Genomic DNA, 27,999 nt, shown 5'->3' on the forward strand with positions numbered 1-27,999 from the left:
CTAGCAGGAATCCAATCCAAGCCAACACATATTTATTAAGCACCTACTGGGGCCAGGCACTTAGCTAAGTCCTGGGGATACAATTAGTAAAGAGAAAGACAGTCCCTGCCCTCACGGGGTTTACAATCTAATGGGGGAAGTGTTTCAACAATCCGGCTAGTAGCTGTTGTGGGGGTGAAAGACCAACACAAACCCAACAACAAGCACGCCACCAGCATGCTGCAAAAGCCCAGGTTCTTTTGATCTGCCTTACTAAGGAAAGCAACATTAAGGGGTTGACAAGTTTACTTTAATCCAGCATACAGGCATCATTCACTTAGTTCAGGGGGAAAAGCCAGCACCCTGAACTTCAGAGCAAAATACAAACAAATTACAAACATCGACAGACAGACCTTGTCTGATTCAAATCCCAATACATAGTTACCAGAGTTTAACAAAGTCCCAGCATCCGGGTTTACGAGCTGGAGGGCTCTTAGCTACAGCTGCCCCGAGTCTCCGCATCAGCTCACCACCAAGAGTGAGAGTCCCAAGCAAATAGCTCTGTCTTCTCTTCTTATACTGTTTCAGACATCATCAAAAAGTCAACTGAATGACCAGAACTTAGACTCCTATGATTGGCTCTTGAGTGAGCACCTTCCCTTCATACCCTGGGAGCTTCACACCCACATAGGCTTAAGCACCTAATAGGAGTTTGGGCCTGGGGCTTCGCACCTAGTAAGACTCAATGAAATACACTGAATTAATCAAAGGAAACAAAAGCCAAACTCTTCAAGGGCACTTGGTTGAACTGAGTGCTAAGAGCCCATTTTGCTTACCAACACAGGAAGACAACACACAAAAGGAGGCAGAAAAGGGGGGATTAGGGGGATACCAGAGGGTAGGAGCAGGGCAGCAGACACAGGGGGGTTAGCCCAAAGGTCCAGTTTCTGCCCTACATAAAGGAAGGCATTGGGAGGTCTTGGTATGCCACCATCCAGCCCTCCAATCAGAGGGGAGAGGAGGCTGAAGCAGGGGGCATCCAAGGCTTGAATTAACTGCATGGTGATAAGATTAGAGGTGATGCCCTTAACCTGGGAGGACCATCTTGTTCTGTGGAGTTGAAACCAGGCAAAGCAGCAGATAGAGACTGGAGGGATGGAACAGCAGATGGAGAGGGAGAGAAGTCACTTCCTGGTCCTGGGGATGGCCTGCAGCAGATAGACAGAGAAATGTTATGACTGGGAGTGGAAGGTAGAGATTAGTTCAGTTTGGCTAGAATGTATGGTATCTGAAGAGGCATAGTCCTAGAGAAGGCTGGAAAGGTAGATTGGAGCCGGATTGCAGAAGACCTTGAATGTCAACATTAGGAGTTTAAATTTCAGTAGGCAATGGGGAAATATAGAAGGTTTCTGAGAAGAGTGGCATGGTCAGAGTGGTTATTAAGGATTGTTAGGTATTAGGAAGTTAACATGAACAGCAGTGTGAAGGATACATGGGAGACAGAAGAGACTGGAAGAAGAAAGGCCAGGGAAGAGGCAATTGCAATCTGCAGGGAGAAGAAGTGAGGGGCTGGAGGAAGTTTAGGGAAGGGGGAACGTTGATTGTTTTTTGGTTGAAGGGAACACTGGAGCATGAGATTGAAGATGTCTGAGAGGGGGTAGTTTATGCAGCAAGGTTAGAGGGGATGGGAAGGAAAGGGATTAATGTGATAGGGATAGCTCCAGCACAAGGCAGAGTTGCCTAGTCCTCTGGAACTGGAAGGAAGGAAGGAAGGAAGGAAGCGGAAACTGGTAGAGCCATTGTAAAGTTAAGGACAATGGAAAAGGGGCAGTACAGAGAGAGTTCAAATTGGATGGCCTCAGTCTTCCAGGTAAAGAATGAAAGGAAATCGCCTAGAAAGGGTGAAGGGAAAGGAATAGATTTGGAGGAAAGAGACGAGAAAGTTTGGAACACCACTGTGGGGAATGTTATAGAATGAGTAATAAGTGACTTGTATGTCATGAAGCAATAAGGGCCTGGTTTCAGTTAGATATCAGTTTGTGTTGAACAGTTAGTGTTGTTTTGTGACTTTCTTCATGGGAATTTGTGAGAGTAAGACAAGAGGAACCAGCTGTACCAGAGTCACACAGGGTTGAAAGCACGATGGGAAACTCCAAAGATGGACAAGTAGGACATTCAAGTGTGGAAGAGATGGCATAATTCTCACCCTAACGAAATCACACTCATCCAAAGGCAAATGATTTCTTTTTGCTTATCTAACCCTTGACCTATTATCTCACTGATGCATTTCCTGTGTGATTTGTGTCCTGGCTCCTTACTCGATTTTCCTTAAATGGATGAACTACTTTTCTGAAAAATTTTTCTTACCTAACACAAAAGGTTGCGATAGACAAGGCAATTAAGCCAATGCAGCAATCTCTTGGTGTTAGGACAGGTATAAACTTGTAAGTCTAAAAGGAGATTCAGTGTTACTTTAGGTTGGGGTTCTGGGTCACTTTGAATGGAATTTCAGTCTATTCCTTGCATGAGTGAAAAGCAAAGAGATATAAAATAAATGGGCAGGAAGGGATGGATACACAATTGTCCACTTTCTCCCAAGTCAGACCTTTATGATGTGGTTTTTATTATTGTTGCATTGTGTTGTGAATACTTGGAAAACTCAAAAGATCCATATTATAAAAATAAGTTACCTTTCTTTTTTTTTTGGAGGGGGGAAGGCAAGGCAATTGGGGTTAAGTGACTTGCCCAAGGTCACACAGCTAGTTAGTGTGTCAAGTATCTGAGACTAGATTTGAACTCAGGTCCTCCTGACTCCAGGGCCAGTGCTCTATTCACTCAGCCACTTAGCTGCCCCATAAATGTAAATTATCTTGTGCAAGATTAAGCCCCTCTCTGTCAGATCTGGAACTTTTTCTTGTCCTGATGCACAGCCACAGGCGAGCCCTCATTCAGTTCCCATGCTGGAAGGTTTTGGATTGTCTACTTCCGCTATGCGTCACATCCTCACTATTGACAGAACTTCTGTCTGTTTACCTGTGCAAACCTGGACTGTAAAAATGACCTACTGTGATTTTTTTTTTCTTATAATTCCCAATCAAGATTTGGTCTGGTACATTTTCTAGATCTTTGTGGAGTAGATATAGAGAAGACCGTGGCTTCACTACTTCCTTCTGCCCTGCCATCTTGGCTAGTGTCCTGGACTCTTGTGTTTGTGTTTCAAAATTCCTACTAAGCTTTGGTATTTCACATTAGAAATTCTTGAAAGTCCTCTGTTCCATTTAAGATCCATTTTTCTTCCTTGTAGGATTTTACTCAGCTTTTCAGGGTAAGTTACTTTTGACTATGAACCTTTCTCCTTCTCTCCCCCTCTCCACTTCAGATTAATGTATTACATAATCTCCTCTGTATTTTAGTAGAAGCAATAAAGTCTAGTATGATCTTGACTATAGTTCCTTGGTATTTACATTACTTCTTTCTGCCTTCTTGCAATATTTTTTTCTTTGATATGAGAGCCCTGGATTTTGGCTATGACATTCCTTGGACTTTTCCTTTCAGGAGGTGATTGGGGGACCCTTTATATCTTTATTTTGTTCTCTTATTCTACAAGATATGGACAACTTTATTTAAGATTTCTTGAAATACAGTGTCCAAACTTTTTAAAAAAATCACAAATTTCAGGGAGTCCAGTGATTCTTAAGTGATCTTTCTTTGACCTCTTTTCCAGGTTGGTTATCTTGCATTTTCTCCTATTTGTTCAATTTTTTGATTTGTTCTAGATATTTCTTGTTGTCTCATGGAGTCATTGACTTCTGTTTAGTGTACTCTAGTTTTCAGGGATTCCATTTCTTTCAGCTTTTATTTTGGTTTTTTTATCTCTTGTTTTGTTTCTCCTAGGTATTCATTTAGTCTTTGCAGAAGATCCTTTTTTTCTCCTTTGAGTCTCTGCTTGCAGTTATAAAGTTGGGTTTGCGATATTTTTTTGATACTATTCAGTGTTTTCTTTGATTTGCTCCTCTAGTCACTTTTTGCTCCTGAACTGTGCTTTCATTCCAGGGATAAGTTCTACTGCTTGCTGTTTTTTTTGGGGGGGCAGGGTGGGGTCTTCAGTCCTACCAGATATCTCTGTGGGTTCCCTGAGTTCCTGTGATTATCTCTACCTTCCAGGGTTGGCTCCTCTGGATCTTTGAGGTCAAAGCTCTGGATCTGAGCGGTCCTTTCTGGTATCTCAGAATAGAATGTTAGGCCTTTCTGATCCACTTGGGTACAAGATATACTAGTGTGACACCTTTGGAACCATGCTGTACAGTACTATACTGATCCTTGCTACCACTGTCCAGGACTTCCAAGGGATTTTCTGACCACCGTTGGGTTTCCCTATGGGAGTCCTCCAGTTTTGCTGCTTCTGGACACAGACCTTTATAGGCTACACATATTGCTGTTGTTGCTTGTCCTTACTTTTTGAAGAAGACCAGGGACATCACAGGTAATATCTTGACTTATGGGTGAATTGGATTTGAATGAAGCAGAGTTGTGCACATGTACCTTCTTGCTAAATGCTGGCACTAGTTCTGGAGAGGGCACTTTCCTCTTGCATCTGATTTGTTGCCTGACCCCTGTGCAGTTTTGGGGAGGAAATTGTCACTGTACTTTCTCATCGGATTTTTTGGTTTTCATTTAGTCTGGTGCAAATTGCAGGGTTTTTCTAGGGTGGGTATGTAGAAGCTAAATGTTTGAGTATAGATGGCCAGAAGTTCCATCTTAATTAATGTTTGTTCCTGTTCTTAATAAATGTTTGTCCTTGAACTGTCTTAATCATAAATCTGTGTTATAGGGTGTGTAGAGCCTGGGATTAAAGCCTGGTATAACCTTGATGGTTAGAAATTCTGACTCTTTGAACTTCAAGCGTCTATGACAGATTTGACAGGACAGGCCTATTAATGGATTTTTGTTACTTTAAGTTCCACAAAGTAGTTATTAATTATTAATTATTGTTTAGAAATTGGTACAACATCATTTTGGTTATGCTGTGTAGACTTCTATTGCTATCCTCTGATGGTCTGACTGAGGCATGGAGGTGACCTTAGGCCATGTCAATGGAGCATAATGGTCAGACTTGTCCTACAAAGATAGATTTCAAGTAGGCCCTGGTGATTGGTGGTCTGGAGGGTCACTATTAGAGTGTCATCATTAGAATGTTGGCTCTTAGAAGACAAATTGTTTCTCAGGCCAAGCATTTCATCAAGACTATCCATGAGGGATAGAGTGGCTGTGATCAGGGTTAAAACATCAAGTACTAGTGATTTCATTAGTATAAAAGTTCCTTACTCCAGGCAGATCACAACCCACCTATAGTTTTGTCTTCGAATTGCCTGAGACTAAAATTAAAGAGGTTAAATGAGTCAGAACTCATGGCCTCACAGTTAATGACACTCAGAGTCAGGATATGAAGCAGGCATCTACCATGTTATTCTGCCTATATGATTTATATATCAGTGAAATAACAAATCCTTAAAAGATGATTTTAACATTATGTAAATATAAATACAGGGCAGCTAGGGGGTGCAGTGGATAGAGCACTGGGCCTGGAGCCAGGAAGACCTGAGTTCAAATTTGGCTTCAGACACTTACAAGCTGTGTGACCCTGGGCAAGTCACTTAACCCCATTTTTCTTGCTTTCCTCATCTCTAAAATGAGCTGGAGAAGGAAATGGCAGACCACTTCAGTATCTTTGCTAAGAAAACCCCAAATGGAGTCATGAAGAGTCAGACCTAACAACAATAACAAGAAAAATATAGGTACACAGGTATATTACTTATTGATATAGACAAAACAGTATAATAGAAAGAATGCTAGATTAGAATGTGGGAGACTTAAGTCCTTGTTATCAGATCATAGATTTAGGAGTTAATGCTCCTATTTTACTGAAAAGATGTTAACTGAATTGCCCAAGTTCTCACAGGCTGGAATTGGACACCAGGACCTTTGACTCTAAATCCACCGTTTCTTTCTCTTAACTTGTGTTCCTCCAGGCCTGGCATGCTCTCCCTCCTTCCCCTTCCTCTTTGAGTCACTTCCTGGAGTGCCCTCCCTCCCAAACGATCCTGGGTATTTATCTGTATTTATCTACTTTATACCATAGATCAGGGCTGTCCAACCTTGGGTTTCTATTGAAACAATAGACAATATATTTTGATTGGCCATTTCAGTGAGAGTTTTGAGTGGCTCAGCTTTGTTTACTAAAGCATTTATGTAAATTTCTATGCTTGTAGGCGGGCTGCATAAATCACCCTTCGGGGCCTGCATGCTGCATTTTGAACAGGTCTGTCATAGATATTTAGATGTGTACTTGTTATCTCCTATAGAATATAAACTCCATGTGAGTAGGAATGGCTTCATTATCTGCATTTACATTCCCAGTATGCAGCATAGTGCCTGAAATATCGGAGGAAAGGAAGCAAACTCTTATCACACCTACTATGTGCCAAGTCCTTCCCAAATATTGTCTTATTTGATTCTCACAATGGCTCCTGGGAAGCAGGAGCTGTTATTATCCCCGTTTTACAGATGAGGATACTGAGACCTGGAGAGGTTGGGTGACTTGACTAATATTGCACAAGTAGTAGGCATTAAAACCCAAGCCCTCTGATCCAATGTTCTTTCCAACATGCTTCATATAATGGAGAAAATGAATTGTATATCTTTCTAAAATGTGGCAGGGTAGACAGGGGTAGGGAATTTGTCAGGCCCATGTTAAGTATAAGTTTTTTTTTTTCTTTTTCACTTGAGATGCCCATTTACCTGTGGCTTTCCAAAAGCTTCCAATAGTTTCTGCTGCCATTTTATTCTAAGGGATAAAAAATGCTTCAGCCTGGATTGATTTTAGGTTTATTCTCCCAGCTATGGAAGCAGGGAGACAGAGTGAGATTTACATTTTTATTATTGATTATTTTAACAAGAAATTTCCAATTACCTCCATTGTTTTTCAGAATCTCCTCTCCCTTCTGATATTTCTAATCAAACTTTACTTTATTTTATTCCTGTCATTTTTTCCCACAGACTTCTGAAGCTTTCTGCTTCCTGCCCGAATAGAGAATTTATTTTCCCCAGCAGGCTTCTTTTCTGCTTAGCTAGAGTTATAGGAGACAACTTGGAACTGGGTTTTTTTATTAGCCCTCTTTCAAAATGGGTTGACACTGCGCCCTATCAATCTGGGCCTACATTTAAGATTTGTGGGTGGTAGAGTTCTGAATTTCTAAACTCACTTCACTGAGGAGTCACAGGACATAGTGGATCGAGCACTAGGCGTTGTGGGAGAGAGCTGGGTTTGAGTTCATCTTAACTCAGACTCTTCACTGTGTGAAGCTGAGGAAAGTAGTTAAGTTCTTTTAGCCTTATTTTTTTCATGTATAAGATGGGAATCATAACATTGGTAGTATTTACATCCCCAACAGGTTGTGAAGATCAAAGGAGATAAGATATACAAAGTGCTTGGGAATCTTTACAATGCTAAATTAATGTTTATTATCGTAGTTGGACACATATAAGTCGTAGAATTTTAAAGTTGAAAGTCAGCTTTTTTCAATCATTTTTCAGTCGTGTCTGACTCTTCATGGCTCTATTTGGGGTTTTCTTGGCAAAGATATTGGAGTGGTTTGCCATTTCTTTCTCCGGCTCATTTTACAGATGAAGAAACTGACTTGCTGAGGGTCACCCAGCTGGTAAATGTCTAAGGCCATATTGGAACTCAGGTCCTCCTAACTCCAGGGCTGGCACTCTATCTACTGCGTTACCTAGCAGTCCTAATGTTTCCCTTAGTGTAGGATAATTAGTAAAAATATAAACCCAATACTTCAGACTAGCACATAGTAAAGAATACATGTTTTGGATACCAAATTTCTTTAAATACCTAACAATAATTTTTGGAGCCAGCCTTATTATATTATTGGCTAGATTTGAGTTGTGAGAGAAATTCTTAATCTTCTGTATTCATTCATTTGATTCATTCATTTGATTAACATGTTTATTGAGCTCCCAACCTGTTCAAGGCTCTGAGCTTCACCCTTTTGAGGATAAAAAAAGAAACATAGGACACAGTGTGGGCCTTCAAATTTATCCACTGTGCCCCCTAGCTGCCTCATTGTTATTATTATTTATATTATTAATATTATTACCTATTATTACAAGACACACTGACTAGATTTTGAACTTCTGGAAGGCCCACACCTATCCCATCTGAAGATTAAATGAAAGAGTTGGAAATATTTGGCCTAGAGAGAACTATGTGTTTTGAGGTTGTGGTGGGAGAAGCAGAAAGGTAGATATTTTCAAGCATTTAAAGGGAATTCATGTAGAAGAGGGTCATCTTTAGTATTAGAAGTCACTCCTATGTCCTTGGGGTGACTCCTAGAACCCTTAGAGGAAGAAGCTGAACTCTGGGACTGGAATGCTAATTCAAACGTGGGTAGGGAGAGTGAATCCAGAGTCCTGTGTGCTACAAGGAGGAATTGTGTGCCTACTTTTAGGGTCAGCAGGAGGGTGAAGAGCTTGTGAATGAACGAATAAAGTAGGAGGTAGGAGGATCACCAGGACTGTGTACTTTCAGACATGGAAGACAACAAAGGAAGTTTGGAAAAGAAGAGAGTGATAAATATCACAAAATGACAGAGAGCAGTGTTGATCTAACTGAATGGATGGATTGACTGCATCATCTCCTGACCATACAGACTAACTGAGATGTTTCTGTGGAAGAGAAATGACCTGTTTTCTCTATTTCTTCCATCAACTAGCCCTGATAATTGAATTAACTTTAGTATGTAATGTAGAGGAAAAAGAGAGGACTTATATACACAATATATTTTAATATCTTAGTTCTTGAATCTCCCATTTGCATTGTCTACTGGAAAAAATATTTTCAATAAAAAAGATCAGAACAAAATGAGATTGTTAGGATACCTAGTTCTGTGAAGGGTAGAGTTTCTTAGTAGTGGAGACAGGGGCAACCTTAGGGACATATTCTTAGAGAGAAGTTTAATTAGTGTAGTCTGGTGTCAAAATTCATCCTCGGCTGCCTCCTTAAGCTTTCTGACCAGTTGAGGAGAGGATCATAGTTCTTTCCTACTATTATCATATTGACCCTTTTGGGGGGGTCAAGACTTATGATATTTTTCAGTGATCAGTGTGGAGCACTCTCAGTGAGGAAACTTCCTTGGATGCAATGATGTTAAATAACTTTTGTCCTGTCAACCCAGCCAGTATTTATTAGAAGAAGGACATGAATCCAAAGTTCGTTCTCTGGTTCAACATTAGGAAAACAATCAATATAATAAACCATACTGTTAACAAAAACATCTCAATAGTTGTGAAAAAAAGCCCGTGACAAAGTACAATATGAATTTTTGCTGAAGATCCAACAAAGTAAAGGCATAGAGGAAACTTTTTAAAAAATTTCATAAGACGCTTTCTAAAACCAAAAAAGGCATCATATAGAATGAGGACACACCTTTCCCAATTAATAAAAAATAAAGGAGTAAGTGATAAGCAATAAAATGAGTAAGGATGCCCATTTTCTCTGCTATTATTTGATATATGGAAATGCTAGCAATAGCAAAAAGAAAAGAAAAAAGAAGTTAATTATGTAAAGATATGTAAAGAGGAAATAAAGCTATCCCTTTTTGCTGATTATAGGATGACTTACTTAGAAAAGCCTAGGGAATCAACAAAGATATTAATTGAGATATAGCTTCAGCAAAATTTCAGGCTATAAAACAAATGCTCAAAAATCAACATCATTTTTATATAATAATAAAAAAACCCAAGAGGCAATAAGAGAAAGGAAAATCCTGTTCTAAACAACTACCAAATGCAAAAAATATCTGGGGATCAATCTACCAAAGTAAACAAAATACTTATACTGTCTCTATCCCTAATATGTATTCTTTATACTGTTACTAGAAGAAAGAACAGTAAGACTGAGTATGTACTCACAGTATAGTTTGTAGCTCAGTCCTCTCACTAAATGCTCTCCTGTAGTAACTTGAGGAGCTTGTTAGCTCCAGTAGGTCTAGTTTGTCCTTACTTTCTGCAGATGAACACAAATTAAGTCTATGAGGTTTACATCTACACCAAGGGTTCTTTTTTTAAATTAATTTTTTTTCAATCAACTTGGCCCCACCTTCCCTCTCCATGCCCCCTCTTCTTTCTCTGATTTTGCTCTCCCTGGTTTAGTTATCAAACCCATATTTATTTCATAAAAGGAATTTGATAGGTGTAGCTACTTGCAGCTGCTGTATAGGTATAAGACCAATAACACCAGCACACAGGAGGGCTGCTAGCATAGGTTCTTAGATCTGCTTTTCTAAAGGAAAGCAACTTTAAAGGAGTCAACAGTCTTACTTTAATCAAACATAAAATCATTCACTTAGTTCAGGGGAAAAGCAACACCCTGAACTTCAGAGAAAATACAAAGAGAAATTAGAAATTACAAACAGAAATTATGTAAACAGCAAATACAGACAGCAAAGACCAACAGACAGAGCTTCCAACTGTCTGACCAAAAGCAATACATACATTCTTACCAGAGAGAAAAGCACCAACATCTGGGTCTTTCAAAGCTGGGGGGCTCCTTAACGGCTACCCAAAGTCTCATCTGGGTAAATCACACAAACACTCTTCCCATGAGTGAGCCCCAAAGCAAAATGGGCCAGAGGGTATCACAACCCTCGTGACCCAGACTCATGTAACTCAGGCTTCTATGTGACTCAGGTTCAAAGCAGGTCCCAAAGGCCTATTAAGGGGCAGAGATCTTCAAATTATATTAACATTACACTAGGACTCCTTCTTTGCCTATTTTTCTCAAAGAATTTATATAGCATTAGGATTAAGAGTTCCTTAAAAGTTTGGTAGAATTCACTTGTATATACATCTGATCATGGGGATTTTTTCTTAGGGAGCTTATAGCTTATTCGATTTTTTTTTCTAAGAAAAGATTATCTAAGTATTCTATTTCCTCTTTTGTTAATCTGGGCATTTATAGTTTGTAAATATTCATCAATTTCAACCTAGGACATCAGTTTTAGGCATATAATTGGGCAAAATGACTCCTAATAATTGGTTTAACTTCATCTTCATTGGTTGTACATTCACCCTTTTCATTTTTGATATTGGTAATTTGGTTTTCTTCTTTTATTTTATTTTTTTAAGATTAATTTATTTATTTTTAGCTTTCAATACTCATTTCCACAAGATTTTGAGTTACAAATTTTCTCCCTATCTCTCCCCTCCCCCCACCCCAAGATGGCATGCATTCTGATTACCCTTTTCCCCAGTCTGCCCTCCCTTCTATTACCCTCCTTCCCCCCCATATCCCCTTTCCCCTTATGTTCTTGTAGGGCAAGATAGATTTCTATACCCCATTGCCTGTATATCTTATTTCCTAGTTACATGTAAAAACAATTTTTAACATTTGTTTTTAGAGCTTTGAGTTCCAAACTCTCTCCCTTCTTCCCTCCCCACCTACCCTCAAAATATATATATATATATATATATATATTTATACACACACACACACACACACACAAGTTATACATGTGTCATTATGCAAAACACTTCCATAATAGTCATGATGTGAAAGACTAACTATATTTCCCTCCATTCTATCCCATCTCCCATTTATTCAATTTTCTCCTTTGATGCTGTTCCTTTTCAAAAGTGTTTACTTCTGACTACACCCTCCCCAATCTGTTCTCCCTTCTATCATCTCCCCCCCCATCCCTTTCCCCCCTACTTTCTTGTAGGGTAAGATACCCAACTGAGTGTGTATGTTATTCCCCCCTTAAGCCAAATCCGATGAGAGAAAGGTTGATCCATTCCCTTTTACCTCCACCCTCTTCCCTTCCATTAAAACAACTTTTTCTTGCCTCTTCTATGTGAGATAATTTATCCCATTCTATCTTTCTCTTTCTCCTTCTCCCAATATATTCTTCTCTCACCCCTTAATTTTATTTTTTAGATATCATCACTTCATACTCAACCCACCCTGTGCTATATATAGACAGAGGGTCTATATATATGTATATTCCCTTCAACTACCCTAATACTGAGAAAGGTCTCATGAGTTACAAATATCATCTTTCCATGTAGGAATGTAAACAGTGTAACTTTAATAAGTCTTTTATGATTTCTCTTTCCTCTTTACCTTTTCATGCTTCTCTTGATTCTTATATTTGAAAGTCAAATTTTCTATTCAGCTCTGGTCTGTTCATCAAGAATGCTTGAAAGCCCTCTATTTCATTGAAAATCCATTTTTTTTTTGCCCTGAAGTATTATACTCAGTTTTGCTGGGTAGGTGATTCTTGGTTTTGATCCTAGCTCTTTTGATCTCTGGAATATCATATTCCAAGCCCTTCAATCCCTTAATATACAGTCTGCTAGATCTTGTGTTATCCTGATTTTGTTTCCACAATACTTGAATTGTTTCTTTCTGGCTGCTTACAATATTTTCTCTTTGACCTGGGAACTCTGGAATTTGGCTACAATATTCCTATGAGTTTTCCTTTTGGGATCTTTTTCAAGAGGTGATCAATGGAGTCTTTCAATTTCTATTTTACCCTCGGTTTCTAGAATATCAAGGCAGTTTTCCTTGATAATTTCTTGAAAGATGATGTCTAGGCTCTTTTTTTGATCATGGCTTTCAGGTATTCCAATAATTTTAAAATTATCTACTCTGGATCTATTTTCCAGGTCAGCAGTTTTTCCTATGAGATATTTCACATTGTCTTCTATTTTTCCATTCTTTTCATTCTGTTTTATAATTTCTTGATTTCTAATAAAGCCATTAGCTTCCATTTGCTCCAATCTAATTTTTAAGGTGGTATTTTCTTCAGTGGTCTTTTGGACCTCCTTTTCCATTTGGCCAATTCTGTTTTTTAAGGCATTCTTCTCCTCATTGGCTTTTTGAACCTCTTTTACCATTTAGGTTAGTCTATATTTAAGGTGTTATTTTCTTCCATATGTTTTGGGGTCTCCTTTATCAAGCTGTTGACTTGTTTTTCATGATTTTCTTGCATCATTCTCATTTCCTTTCCCAATTTTTGCTCAACTTATCTTACTTGATTTTCAAAATCCTTTTTGTGCTTTTCCCCGGCCTGTGACAAATTCATATTTTTCTTATAGGCTTTGGATGTAGGAGCTTTGACTTTGTTATCTTCTTCTGGCTGTATGTTTTGATCTTCTTTGTCACAAAAGTAAGATTCTACAGTCTGAGTTTTTTAATGCTGTCTACTCATTTTCCCAGCTAATTACTTGACTTTTGAGGTCTTTGTCAAGGCATAACTCTGCTTCCATAGTGGAGAGTGCTCTGTCCCAAGCTTCAGGGGTTTTGTGCAGCTATTTTAAGAGCTACCTGTAGGCACCTATAAATTTTCAGTTCTTCTGAGGTGGTATGATCCAAGGAGAGGTGTTTACTCTTTTCCTGGCCTGTGCTCTGGTCTGTGAGCGACCTCAAGCACTCTTTTCTGCCTTGGAACTTTGAGGAGGACTCCCTCTCCACAGCCATCACAAGCTCAGCCACACCAGCACTTCTCCTCACCCTAGGGCCACTATCAACGACTGAGACCCAGATCCAAGCAGGGCAAAGCAAGAGAATCCTACCTCAGTGCCAGCAAAGAGATCCCTGCACTGCTGCGCTGATCAGCTCCTTGATTCTCCCCACCATCTGTGGGCCAGGAGCTCTGGAAGTAGCCGCTGCTGCCGCTGCCACTGCTGCTGCTGCTGCCATGTCTATCGCCCTGGGGCTGATGCTGGACTGCACCCTTCTCTTACCCAGGTCCAACAGTTTTCCCACTGATCTGCTAAGTTGTCTTTGGTGTTTGTGGGCTGAGAAGTCTGGAAACAGTTGCCAGTGATTCAGTGCCCTGAGGCTTACTCCACCATTGCTGCTCCTGCCTGGTCTGTACTGCCATGCTCTGCTCCCAGCCCACTGTGATAGACCCTTCCCTTCGACCCTCCAGGCTGTCTTGGGCTGGAGACTTGTTTCACTCTGTCATTTTGCGGGTTCTGTAGCTCTAGTATTTGTTTAGAGTCATTTTTTACAGGTGTTTGGAGGGATTTGGGGGAGAGCTCAAGCAAGTCCCTCCTTTTACTCTGCCATTTTTACTACACCCCCTCTCTTCTTTTGAATAAAATTAACCAATGGTTTATCTATTTTATTTTTTTTTTTAATAAAACAAGCTCCTAGTTTTATCCATCCAAAGGTTTTTTTTTACTTTAAATTTTATTAATATCTCCTTTGATTTTCAGGATTTCGATTTTGGCGTTTAAATGGAAATATTTAATCTATTCTTTTTCTAGTTTTTTTTTGTTGTTGTTGCATTCAAGTTCATTGATCTATGCTTTCTCTTTTCTATTGATACATGAATTTAGAGATACAAAATTTCTCCTGCGTACTGATTTGGCTATAGCCCACAAATTTTGGTATGTTGTCTCATTGTTATCATTCTCTTCAATGAAGTAGAAGGAAAAGGGGATGAGGGGGGTGATAAAAGGGAGGGCGGATAAAAGAAGGTGGTGGTCAGAAACAAGGTCATTTCCCCCATTCCTTCTTTCCTTTCCCTCTTCTCTTGGAGCATCCCTCTTTCTTGCCCATTCATTTTTTATACCATCTCAACATAATTGACTTATGTGTGCACCCTCTGTCTTTGTAGGAGCCTTCTAACTGCCCTAATAAGGATAAATTTATTAGAAGTTACATGTATCATCTTCCTATAGAGAAATGCAAACTGTTTAACCTTATTGAGTAGTTACTCAATACCTTTTCATGTTTCTCTTGAGGTTTACATTTGAAAGTCAAATTTTCTATTCAACCCTGGTCTTCGTTAGGAATACTTGAAAGTCCTCTAGTTCATTAAATCTCCATTTTTTCCCCTTGAAGGATAAAACTCAGTTTTGTTGGGTATGTTATTCTTGGTTATAATTCCAGGTCTTTTGCCTTCTGGAATATCATATTCCAAGCCATCCGCTCCTTTAATGTGGGGGCTGCTAAATCTTATGTGATCCTGATTGTGGCTCCACAGTATTTGAATTGTTTCTTTCTGGCTCCTTGATGTATTTTCTCTTTGACCTGGGAGCTCTGGAATTTACCTATAATTTTCCTGGGAGTTTTCATTTGGGGATCTCTTTCAGGTGGTGATTGGTGGGTTCAAAAGTGTTTGCTTTTGATTACCTCCTCCCCCTAGCTGCCCTCCCTTCTATCATCCCCCCTGTTTTATCTCCCTCCTTCTTTCCTGTGGGGTAAGATACCCGATTGGGTGTGTATGTTATTCCCTCCTCAGGTCAAATCTGACGAGAGCAAGATTCACTCATTCCCCCTCACCTGCCCCCTCTTCCCTTCCTACAGAACTGCTTTTTCTTGGCACCTTTATGAGAGATAATTTACATCATTCTATCTCTCCCTTTCTCTCTCTCTCAATATATTCCTCTCTCATCCCTTAGTTTGATTTTTTTAGATATCATCGCTTCATATTTAACTCACCCTGTGCTCTCTGCATACACACACACACACACACACACACACACATATATACACACATACACACATATGTATATTCCCTAATACTGAGATGTCATGAATCATACACATCATCTTTCCATGTAGGAAGGTAAACAAAACAGTTCAACTTTAGTAAATCCCTTGTGATTTCTTTTTCTTGTTTACCTTCTCATGTTTCTCTTGATTCTTGTGTTTGAAAGTCAAATTTTCTATTCAGCTTTGGTCTTTTCATCAAGAATGCTTGAAAGTCCTCTATTTTATTGAAAATCCATGTTTTGCTTGGAGCATGATACTCAGTTTTGCTGGGTAGGTGATTCTTGGTTTTAATCCTAGCTCCATTGGCCTCCAGAATATTGTATTCCAAGCCCTTTGATCCATTAATGTAGAACCTGCTAGGTTTTGTGTTATTCTGATTGTGTTTCCACAATACTCAAATTGTTTCCTTCTGGCTGCTTGCAGTATTTTCTCCTTGGCCTGGGAGCTCTGGAATTTGGCGACAATAGTCCTAGGAGTTTTCTTTTTGGGATCTTTTTCAGGAGGCGATTGGTGGATTCTTTCAATTTCTATTTTACCCTTTGGCTCCAGAATATCAGGGCAGTTCTCCTTGATAATTTCTTGAAAGATGATATCTAGGCTCTTTTTTGATCATGGCTTTCGGGTAGTCTAATAATTTTTAAATTATCTCTCTTGGATCTATTCTCCAGGTCAGTGGTTTTTCCAATGAGATATTTCACGTTGTCTTCCACTTTTTCATTCCCTTGGATTTGTTTTATAATGTCTTGATTTCTCATAAAGTCACTAGCTTCCACTTGCTCCAGTCTAATTTTTAAGGTAGTATTTTCTTCAGTGGTCTTTTGGACCTCCTTTTCCATTTGGCTAATTCTGCCTTTCAAGGCGTTCTTCTCCTCATTGGCTTTTTGGAGCTCTTTTGCCATTTGAGTTAGTCTATTTTTTAAGGTGTTATTTTCTCCAATTTTTTTTGGGTCTCCTTTAGCAAGTCATTGACTTGTTTTTTATGGTTTTCTTACATCACCCTCATTTCTCTTCCCAATTTTTCCTCTACTTCTCTAACTCTTCTCTAACTTGCTTTTCCAAATCCTTTTTGAGCTCTTGAATGGCCTGAGACTAGTTCATGTTTTTCTTGGAGGCTTTTTATGTAGGCTCTTTGACTTTGTTGACTTCTTCTGGCTGTATGTTTTGGTCTTCTTTGTTACCAAAGATTTCCAAGTCTGGGTCTGAATCTGAGTCTGTTTTCACTGCCTGTCCATGTTCCCAGCCAACTACTTGACCCTTGAGTTTTTCATCGGGGTATAACTGCTTGTAGAGTAGACAATACTCTGTCCCAAGCTTGAAGGGCTTTGCTGTTGTTTTCAGAGCTACACATCAAGCTCTGGCACACCAACACTCCTCCTTCCCCAAGAACCACCAACCGGAACTGGACTCAGATCTTAAGCAGGCTCTGCATTCCTGCTCTGATCCACCACTTAATTCCTCCTACCAAGTGGGCCTGGGGCCAGAAGCAACTGCAGCTGTAGTTCTGTAGCTGTACCTTCCCCTGCTGCCCCCAGGGTGGTGGCTGAACTGTGAACTCCTTCACTTAGTCCCAGCATCTTTTCCCACTAACTTTCTCTGTTGTCTTTGGTGTTTGTGGCTTGAGAAGTCTGGTAACTGCCACAGCTCACTGATTCAGGGCAATAGGGCCTGTTCTACGTGGCTCCTGGTCTGGTTGGTCCAGGCACAGCTCAAGCTTGGCTCTGCTCCACTCTGCTCCCAGCTCCATGTGCGATAGACCTTACCCAGTGACCATCCAAGCTGTCCTGGGCTGGAGCCCTGCTTCCCTCTGCTGTTTTGTGGGTTCTGCAGTTCTAGAATATGTTCAGAGCCATTTTTATAGGTTTTTGGAGGGATGTGGAGGGGAGCTCGCACAAGTCCCTGCTTTCTAGCAGCCATCTTGGCTCCGCCCCCACTTTTCAGACATCTTGAACTGGAAGTCTTAAACTCAACATCTCCAAAGCTGAACTCATTATCTTACCTTCTAAACCCGCCCTATCTCTGTCTTCCCTATTACTATAGAGGGTAACACTATCTTCCAGTCCCTCAGGCTTGCAACCCAAGTGTCATCCTCAACTTCTCACTATTTCTCAACCCTCATACCCCACCCCCATCTAATCTGTTAACGAGGTTTTGATTTCACCTTTCCAACATCTGTCAAATACTTCTCCTGCCCCTTTCATTTTGACACTGACACAACTCTGGTGAAGGCCCTCATCATCTCATGACTGGACTACAGCAATATTGTGATCTACTGGTGGGTCTGCCAGTTGTAAGCCTCTCCCCAGTACAATCCAATCTTTATTGGATTGTGATTTTCCTAAAGCAGAAGTCTGACCATGTACACCACTACTTAATAAACTCTATTGGCTCCCTATCACCTGTAGGATCAAATAAAACATCCTCTGTTTTACATTCAAAATCTTTTGTAATCCACCACTGCTCCCCCACCTTTCTAGGATTCTTACTTCTTACTCCCATGTATTCTTTGTTCTGATTTTACTATTTCTCAACCAAAACACTCTATCTCTGGGCCCTGTGCATTTTCTCTAGCTGTTCTGTCTATCCGCGCCCCCCCCCCCCCACCCCAGAAAGCTTGTCTTTCTCACCTTTATCTATTGCCATCCTACCTATTGCCTAGTTTCCTTCATTTCCCAATTAAAATCCCATCTTCTACAGGAAGACTTTCTGACCCTTCAATTCTAATGCCTTCTTTTTACAAAATTTTTCTCTTTTAATTAATTAATTTTTCATTTTCAACATTCACTTTCATAAGATTTTGAGTTCCAAATTTTCTCCCCGTCTTTCCCCTCCCCCCACCCCAAGACAGCTGTAATTTGATATGGACTGTACATATACTTTCACATTGAACCTATTTTCACATTAGTCATGTTGTAAAGAAGAATTAGAACCAAGGGGAGAAACCATGAGAAAAAAAGAAACAAAAAAAAAGAAAAAAAGAGAGTAAATAATATGCTTCAATCTGCATTAGTTCTTTTTCTGGCTGTGGATAGCATTTTCCATCATGAGTCCTTGGAGTTGTCTTGGATCCTTACATTGCTGAGAAGAGTTAAGTCTATCAAAGTCAGTCATCTCATACTGTGGTTGTTACTGTGTACAATGTTCTTCTGGTTCTGCTCACTTCACTCAGCATCAGTTCATTCAAGTCTTTCCTGGTTTTTCCTCCTCATCATTTCTTATAGCACAATACTATTCAATTACGTTCATATACCACAATCTGTTCAGCCATTCCCCAATTGATGGGCATCCCCTCTCTAATGCCTTCTTTTGGTTAATTATTTCCTATTTAGCCTGTATGTAGTTTGTTAGTACACATTTGTTTCCTTGTTGTCTTCCCTGTTAGATTGTGAGCTCCTTGAAAGCAGGGACTGTCTTATGCTTCTTTTTGCACTTATTGTACTGCTTATCATAGTGCCTGGCACTTAGTAGCTGCTCAAATGTTTATTGACTAACTGATTGACTGAAAAGTCTCAGCTACACCTGTTCCCTGTCTTCCTTGTGTATATCTCTCTCCCATTGGTACGGTAACCTGTGAGAGGGAGTAACCTTTTGTATCTGGAGAAGCTTTCTTGTTACTTATTTTTCTATGCTATTTAATAGATTAATGTCTTTTGCTTCAACTTGATGGGCCTGTTGGTTTGTTGATAAGATAAACATATTGGTGGGGGCTTATGAACTTTGACTTTAAGTAGATATTGACCCACAATGCACCTTGGATCTGGGGTTGATTGTAGTTCACACGTGCGAGAAGGAGGTAGGTCCTATAGAAGTATTTCTACAGTAATGTATAATGTCTATTAAGGAGAGACACAATCACTTTCCCATACTACCGCCCACCCTCCCACATAGACATATTCAAAAGTTAGTTGGACTGCATTCCCGCAAATGCGTTCGCTGAATTTCTACTCCTTAATCTAGTGAGCCGTGTGAAACTGCGTTCTGTTGTATGTATGTGAAACTTGTCTTTTCATAAAATGACAATAGGAGACGCAATGCCATTCTGATTGTATTTCTCTGTTACAAGAAGGGGAAGGGTAGTAACAAAAAATGTTTTGATCCTCCTTGGGAGACATTGTTTGGCTAGCTTCTGGCAGTGCCACAAAGGTGATAATTACTATTTAAATACATGCTTAGATAATAGCCAGTAGCCAAGAACAGCTGTCCTGGAATTCAGGCACGTTGCCCACACCAGAGCTGCTTGCCGCTTTGCTGGGTTGCACAGTGGGATTCATGACACCGGGAAACTGAAATAGTCATTCTCTGGTGAAGTGGAGTCAAGTAGCTGTAATCAAGGTGGTTACAAAGGCTACCAAAGAAGAGGCGGTGAAGAAGGATGTCAGGTGATACTGTGGGAAGGGCAGCCAGAGCAGCAGCTCGCCTACACCCGTGGGACATAGGGGGAATCCATTAGAGGAAAGGGGGTGAGTAGGCTGAGGCACAAGGAAGGAAAAAGTCAATAGTGACAGGCCCTGGAACAAAGGCCACACTCACCAGCCGTGGAAGGAGTTGGCAGGTCATAATATTTAGAGATGGAAGGGAACATACAAATTATCTAGTCTGACACTTTCATTTTACAAATAAAGGAAATGGGGCCCAGACAAATTAAGTGAATTTCCCAGGTTACAGAGGCAGTAAATAGAACTGGGACTAAGGTAATCAAGTGCCTTTGATTGAGCCTTACCTTTGTTTGAATCAAGAGTCTTTGATGATCTGCTTAAGCCACAAGAAAGCCTAAGTCACATGAGTTTGAGTCACATAGTTGTGATGTCCTCTGGCGCTGAAGAAGTGTATATATATTCTGAGGTTAGCATTTTGCTTTGGGGGATCACTCATTGGAAGAGCATTCCTGTGATTTTATCAGACGAGACTCTTGGTAGCCTGGCTACCTGGCTTTGAAAACCCAGATGTTGGTGCTTCTCTCTCTCGTAACTATGTATATATTGCTATGGACAGACGATTAGAAGCCCTGTCTGCTGATTTGTGTTATTTGTTCTGTTTATATATTTTCTGCTCATAATTTTTGTTTGTGTTTTCTCTGAAGTTCAGAGTGCTGACTTTTCTCCTGAACTAAGTGAGTGATATATGTATGTTTAATTAAGGTGAGATGGTAAATCCCTTAAAGTTGCTTTCATTTAGAAAAGCAGGTCAAAGAACCTGTGCTAGCAGCCCTCCTGTGTGCTGGTGTTATTGGCCTTATACCTCCACAACAGCTGCTAGCAGCATTGTTGTTACAAACCCTCAAATGCAAAAGGTGATGTTATATAGTATGTTCATTAAACAAACATTTATCAGCGACCTTACATGTGAGACCCTGGAGATAACAATGATAAAATAAAATAGTTTTTACCTTTACATTTTACTGAGGTGGTACAATATAGATTAAAAGGTAACAAAGTATATAGAGGAGTATCTGGAAGATGGCTATTGAAATAGTTCAGAAAGGTCTGTACTAGGGCCATGGAAATTAGAATCAACAGACGAGACAAATGTAAGACATTGTTGAAATATAATTAATACATATGAGTGTGGAGCTTGTCTAAATGCATAGCTGTGACTTGTGTGGGTGGCATGGATAGTTGTCCTCTGAGGTCCAATCTGGTCTGCTGTAGCACCAGGAAGACTTCCTTTCCATCTTTGTGGGAAACAAGAGAAGGGCCATGCCCTCACCACCAGTAGCCTAAGTTTGGGGTTTGTTGTTTAGTTGTTTTCAGTCATGTCTGACTCTTTGTGACACCCTATGGGATTTTCTTTGCAAAGATACTGGAGTGGTTTGCCATTTCCTTCTCCAGCTTATTTTTCAAATGAGGAAATGGAAGCAAATAGGGTTAAGTGACTTGTCCAGGATCACACAGCTAGTAAGTGTCTGAAGTCAGATTTGGACTGAGGTCTTCCTGACCCTAGGACCAGCACTGTATCCACTGTGCCACCTAGCTGCCTAGGTGTGGGGAGGTAAAGGCAAAGACAGAACTTGATAACTGGAAATATGAGGAAAGAATAAAAATGCCTCCTAGGTTTTAGAAGATGAGAGAGTGATGTATGATGGTACCACTTACTGAGATGGTGTAGATGCCCTGCAGGCAGCTGGATGTGCAGTTCTGCGCTCTGAAGTAAGATTAGAGTTGGAATATAAAAGGGTTATCTGCTGAGAAATGATGGGTAAGGCTTTAGAACAGCATGAGGTTTCTAAGGTAGATAATACAAAGAGAAGAGAGGAGCCCAGGGTAGTGCCTTGGGGGACATCCACTAGCCACCATATAGTGTTTATCTGTTTACATTCTGTATCTGCCCAGTAGAATTTAAACTCTTCAAAGGAAAAGTATATTTTACTTTTATTTCCTTTGTCTGTATATCCCCCAGAGCCTAGCAAAGTATTTTACACATAGTAGGCACAAAATAATTTCTGACTGGATCATTTTGGATGGAAAAGGATGAAGAACCAGTAAACAAGGTTAAAAAAGGAATATTTAGAGATATAGAAGAAGCAAGACAATACATTGTATCTGAAGAAAAGAGAGGAGACAGTCTCCAGAAGGAGGTGATGTCAACGATGTCCCATCTATGTACCCAGAGAACATTTATTTATAACCTGTAATGCATCCCTAATATATTAAGCATATTTTCCTAGGCAAAAGGCCAAGGAGTGATGGTATCTTAATTCTTTTAGATGGAAAGGCTCTACCTGAATGCTTTTCAGTCAGTCAGTCATTAAACATTTATTGACTGATAGTTTCAAATAGTCCTTAATTTACTTGCATAGAGTCCCGTCTTGGTGATGATTTTGTGAAGTCGTGAAGGGCAGCATGCCATGATACATGGTACCTTACGGATGGAGTTGTTTTTGTGCATTAAACACACCCACATCCAGATACCCACATCCAACCACCTACCCACGCAGATACCCACACCCACGGCCCCACACACATGCCTATACATGCATGCACACACACACACATACACACATGCATGCACACAGATCCAGGTTCTCATTTTGCAGATGCACTGCTGTGGAGTGATGTGCCCCATGGATCACTGGACCCAATAATGCTTTTCATTTCTTTTTGAGCCTGCTTTGGGGTACAGGCGGTCCCTGATGTTCAAAGGTTAAACTCAACTGCTAGAAAAATGATGACAGTAACAAAGTTTAAATAACAAGAAAGCTCGGTACATGAAAACTAATCTTCCAATCCTATAAAATGCCTGGTGCCAATTCCTCATTACATTTTTAACTACATCCTGATTACATGACTTGAGCTACTGTTTAAGTTGGGGGTGGGGGAAATAAATAGCCGGCATTCATGGAAGGATTTCTTCCTGCCTGTTCTACTCAGAAAGCACTTTTCATTTATTCACTTTTCCGAGATCTCAAGTGAGCTAAATGGATATTTTAAGGAAGAAAACAATGTTCAGAGTCCTATTCTCCACTCACATCCTCTACTCCATGGTCTAGTAAATCCTTTAAGGAGATTTTAATGAGTTGTAACAATGCAAGATGTTCCTAGACTCCTTAACACCCTTAATTCCATCAGCACATATTTCTGCCTAGGCTCCAAAAAGGATTCTATTTCCCCAAAATGGATATCTTTTCCATAGCAGTGAACCATTGATTTCAGTCTACTATATAAAAATTGCTTAATTAATGTCAACTACCAGGGCATGAGCTATTTTTTGAACCTAGATAGGAGGAAGCTTTCTTACACAGGTGTTCACAAGAAACACCAGGTGTAACCATTTAATAGGCCCACTCTACTTAAAGTCTTCAGGGCAAACCCAGAGAACTCCTTGGTTGCTTTTGTAGACGTGTGCTTTCATCTATGTGGTCATGCCCTCACAGCCTTCCTGTTTCCTCCCACCCTAAGTGACTCATTTATATTTTCCTTGAAGTCCTTCACAGGGATGGGGGCCTTTTTTGAGGTCTCCTGACATTGGGTGGTGACTAATGTAGACTGCAACCTCTCCATCCTTCTCTTGCTCTCTTGCTTCATGACCCACCCACCTCCTTTTCCAGTCATTCACCTCTGATAATTTATTTTATACCTCTTCTTGTGTGAAATTCTTCTTTGGTAATAAACACTTGAGAACACTGAATGAAGTTAATAGTCTTGCTGGTAGATTATGTCCTCTTTATTTTGGCTTTCTTGTGGTAGATAATTTGATTTTTAGATAAGTCTACACCTGTCAGAGAGGTTCTAATTCAGTTCACATAGATGTTTGAACTGTCACTTACATTGGAGAAAATAGTTATTATCCTTTGGCTTACCCTTAATCACATCCAAATTATTTTGCTTCTTTAATTGAATTTAGAAGAATTGGAAAGGTAATAAATGTTAAAAAAATTTATTCATTTTGGTCCTATTTGCTCTATAACATATACATTTGGCTTTTGTCGAGAATAAAAAAGTGACAATGCTAATGTAGATATTTTAAAAATTAATTTAAATTCCATTTAGGAGGATAGAGAAATATTAATTGATAATATTTTCTTTAAATCTATTTAGCAGATTTATTGATTGAAATTATAAAAGATGAAAGATATAAAGGCAGAAATGTCTAACTTTTTAAAGGCAGAGCTTAGGAAATAACCTAGAATGGGGTGGAGAGAAAGGGGAAATAAACTTAATTAGTAAGGAAAACAGGTTTTCAGCATGTTTCTCCCAGTGGTTTTTGATGTTGACCCAATTTATTGGATAATTGATCAAGTCTCCATATTCCTTGTTTTGAGAGGAGAGTTCAAGGACAGTGTTCCTGAATCCCAACATCCTGTGTGAGGAGTGGGGTGGATTTTGTATTCCCTAAATGGTATGATACTGGAATTGAGCCTTCTAGCCAGAGAAGGGAGATTTCCTGGACAGAACTAGCTTTGAAAATTGCTTCATGGGCAATCACAAATTTGAGAGTCCCCTAGTTTGACAGAGATTTCCCGATGCAACATGCTTCTTAGTGAAGAAAAAAAAAGGACATAGTCCACATAAATTTCTATGAAGCGTCCTACTTGGAGAATAAAGACATTGAGTTAATTGAACAGTTCAGGTTCAATGTAATAAGGGAATGCTTGTTCAGTTGCCCCTCCCCCCCCAAATATGTTAATCTTCGAGGAGATTCTAAAATATAGCAGACCGTAATGATCATAGGGTTGTAGGTTTAGAGCAGGAAGAGACCTTAAAAACCATTTTGTCTGACCCCTTTATTTTACAGATGAAGAAACTTCTTTATTTTTTTGGAGGGGGTAAGGCAGGGCAGTGGCTTGCCCAAGGTCACACAGCTAGTAAGTGCTAGTAAGTGTGTCAAGTGCCTGAGGCCAGATTTGAACTCAGGTCCTCCTGACTCCAGGGCCGATACTCTACTCACTGCACCACCTAGCTGCCCCACTGATGAAGAAACTGAGGTACGGAGGGGTTAAGTGACCTGCCCAGGTTTACACAGCTACCAAGTGTCTGAGGTTGAATTTAATCATTCCGGGTTCAAATATATTTTAGCTATTATTGTGACTCCATGTTTAATACCTTATCCACTAAGCCGTGCTGACTGTTTAGAGAGAAGGAATTCACTGTAGTGTCAGGGTGTTGACCTAATAATCATGATTTCCTGTAGGGTAGTGGGGAACTAAAGGGCTATGTAAATGGTTTGTATTTTTCTCATGGGCTCCTGTGAGTCCTTGATTTGTTTAGATTTTTCATGGGGTGAAAATCCTATTCTGTACCTGATGCATCTGGTAATTTGAGTTCTTGTGTGGAAGGTGGAGATTACTTTTACCCCCAGTTGGGGAATCCTGGACATGAGTTATGGCAGCTATGTGGTGCTCTAGTGGATAGAATGCTGGGTCTGGAGTGGGGAAGACTCATCTTCCAGTTCAAATCTGGCCTCAGATAGTTACTAGCTGTGCGATCCTGGATAAATCATTTAATCCTGTTTGCCTCAGTTTACTCATCTGTAAAATGAGCTGGAGAAGGAAATGGCAAACCACTCCAATATCTTTGCCAAGAAAACCCCAAAAGGGGTCATGAAGAGTTGGAAATGCCTGAAAATGGCTGAACAACAATAGGCTATGGACCTGGAAGGACCTTCTCATCCATTCAAACATCCTTGGAACCAGGTGTTCAGGCATTCCTCTTAATGGGGGAAAAGTTCTGAAACCTAACTGTAAATTCTGAGAATTTTAGTGCTGGTCAGGTAGCCTTCCATCTTCCTTGTGAGGGACTAGGGCCATAGCAAACTCTGACTCTGGGAAGATTTATTTTCTGCTTCACTGGGAGTTTTTTTTTAATGGAGAAACTATAGCAGGAGAAGAGAGAGTAGATTATGGAGGAGAGCAGAGTGGTTGGCAGTGGCAGCAAGGTAGAGTAGAGGAGATACAAGTCTTTATAAGCATTTTGTCATTGAGTTTCAAGACTAAGAGACTAAGCATTGTAGGTTGAGCTCCAGTGGTTGGGTCTTTGCTCATGAAGCAACAACACTTTGGAGGGTGGATAAGACAAATACTGGTGGTTGTGGTTCCTTGGTGATCAGTGCAAGGGCAATAAAGGTTTCATTCCCTCACTGCTGCCTGTCACTGGCAGGAGGTTTTGGCATGATTTTAATCTAGTTTTCTTAAAACTGTTTCTCTTTGAATTTTTATTTCACATAAAAACTATTGATAATCAAAACTACTTTTTAATGCTAGTCATGTGGTGGAGAGGAAAATGGAAGATGCCAGTGACGACCTTGACTTAGAATAAAAAGCAGGTCAGGTGATTTGACTTCTGCTCCTGTAGATAGGATTTCATCTTGGCGGTGGGGGGGGGAGAGAGAGAAAGAGAGAGAGAGAGAGAGAGAGAGAGAGAGAGAGAGAGAGAGAGAGAGAGAGAAAGAGAGAGAGAGAATGAGAATATCCATGTGAACAATGACCATTTAACCCCTTAAGCTAAAATATTGAACCATAGCCAGGTTTTCAGCCTCTAATTTGAAGGGGTTGGAGTAGAGATGTAGATCAAGGTTCATGCTTCCCAGGCTATCTAGTGGGAAAAGAAAGGTATGGTCTAGAAAGAATATATCTTGTCCCTTTACCTGGTAGAGAAAGGGGAATCAGTTTCCATCCTAAACCTTAAAGCTGTGTCAGGTTGTGATACCTGCTGGTTTCACCCTGATTTTCACATGAGGAATCTGAGGCCCCATGACACTAAGTGATCTCCTCGAGGTCATACAGTTAAGCAGTAGAACAAGGATTTGAACCCAGTTTCCCTGACTTCAAATTTTTGAGTTCATTATTGTGTTTCAGGTGGTACCAGGTAAAAAGTACAGCAGCCAGTAGAGTTTAATGGTTTCAGGTGGGAAAGAGGCAGCATTGCTTTCAGTTTCATAGATTTAGAATTGGAATTGAGCTCATTGGTCATCTAGGACAATCCCTCCCTTTTACAGATGAGAAAACTGAGGCCAGAGAATCTAAATACCTTATCCAAGGCCACACAGGGAGTAAATGGCAGAGCTCATACTTAAACCCAGGTCTTCTGAGTCCAAATGCTGTGCTTTTTACAGCATAGTAGAAAGTGAAATTATAGTATATTACTTTAGAATGTATTACTTTAGACTATAGAGTCATATATACAGAACTAACAGAAGACAGGTTTATTATAGAAGTCATCAGATGACGCAGATCACAAACTATCTCTATTGAAAGAGAAAGAGAAGCATAAGAAAGTTGGGTCTTGCTTGAATGGAAAATGAAGATCTTAAAGTGTGAAAAGAGAAAAATTTTGATGGCTCAGTACAACTCTTGCTCATTCAGGATAATGTGCCATCAGGGCTCAGAAAGGAGAGTTAGTCAAATGTGGTTGCTCATTCCTGTACTCTGCATATGGCTGATTTAGGGTACCTTACATAGCAGTTTATATAAGCAAATCTTCATGAAAAGACAAGATGCTGATCTCAAGGAAAGGCTCTCTGGCCCAGTGCTAAGAGAAGAAGAAAATATTTCAAAGAGAAAAGGCAATGAACTGAGCCTTTCTGCATTTTTGGTAGGAGTAGGACTTTAGCCTTTTAAAATGAGACAGAGCCTTAATAAAGCTGGTGGAAAAAGAATCAACAATTCAATGCACTAGAACAATTTTACAGTTTTTTTTTCTTCAAAGGACTCATTGTTGAACAAAGTCTGTTCCCTGAACAGCATTGTGGAATTGGTGAAACTGGCTTATTTTAGTGACCCTCTCCAAAATTTTTCCTGGTAGGTGCAGGTGAATCCAGATTTAAACAGAGTAAGGACAAGTTGGCTGTGCTTATGTGTATTAATGTTGCAGGTTCTCATAAAATAAAACCTCTGGTAATTAGAAAATCTAACTGTCCTAGAGTTTCCAAGTGCCATGCATAATAACAATGATTACTCTCATATATAAAGTGATTTACATTTTAGAAAGTACTTTCCTTACTGTAGCCCT

Source organism: Trichosurus vulpecula, chromosome 6, assembly GCF_011100635.1.
Source record: "Trichosurus vulpecula isolate mTriVul1 chromosome 6, mTriVul1.pri, whole genome shotgun sequence".
In the NCBI taxonomy this organism is placed as follows: Eukaryota; Metazoa; Chordata; class Mammalia; order Diprotodontia; family Phalangeridae; genus Trichosurus; species Trichosurus vulpecula.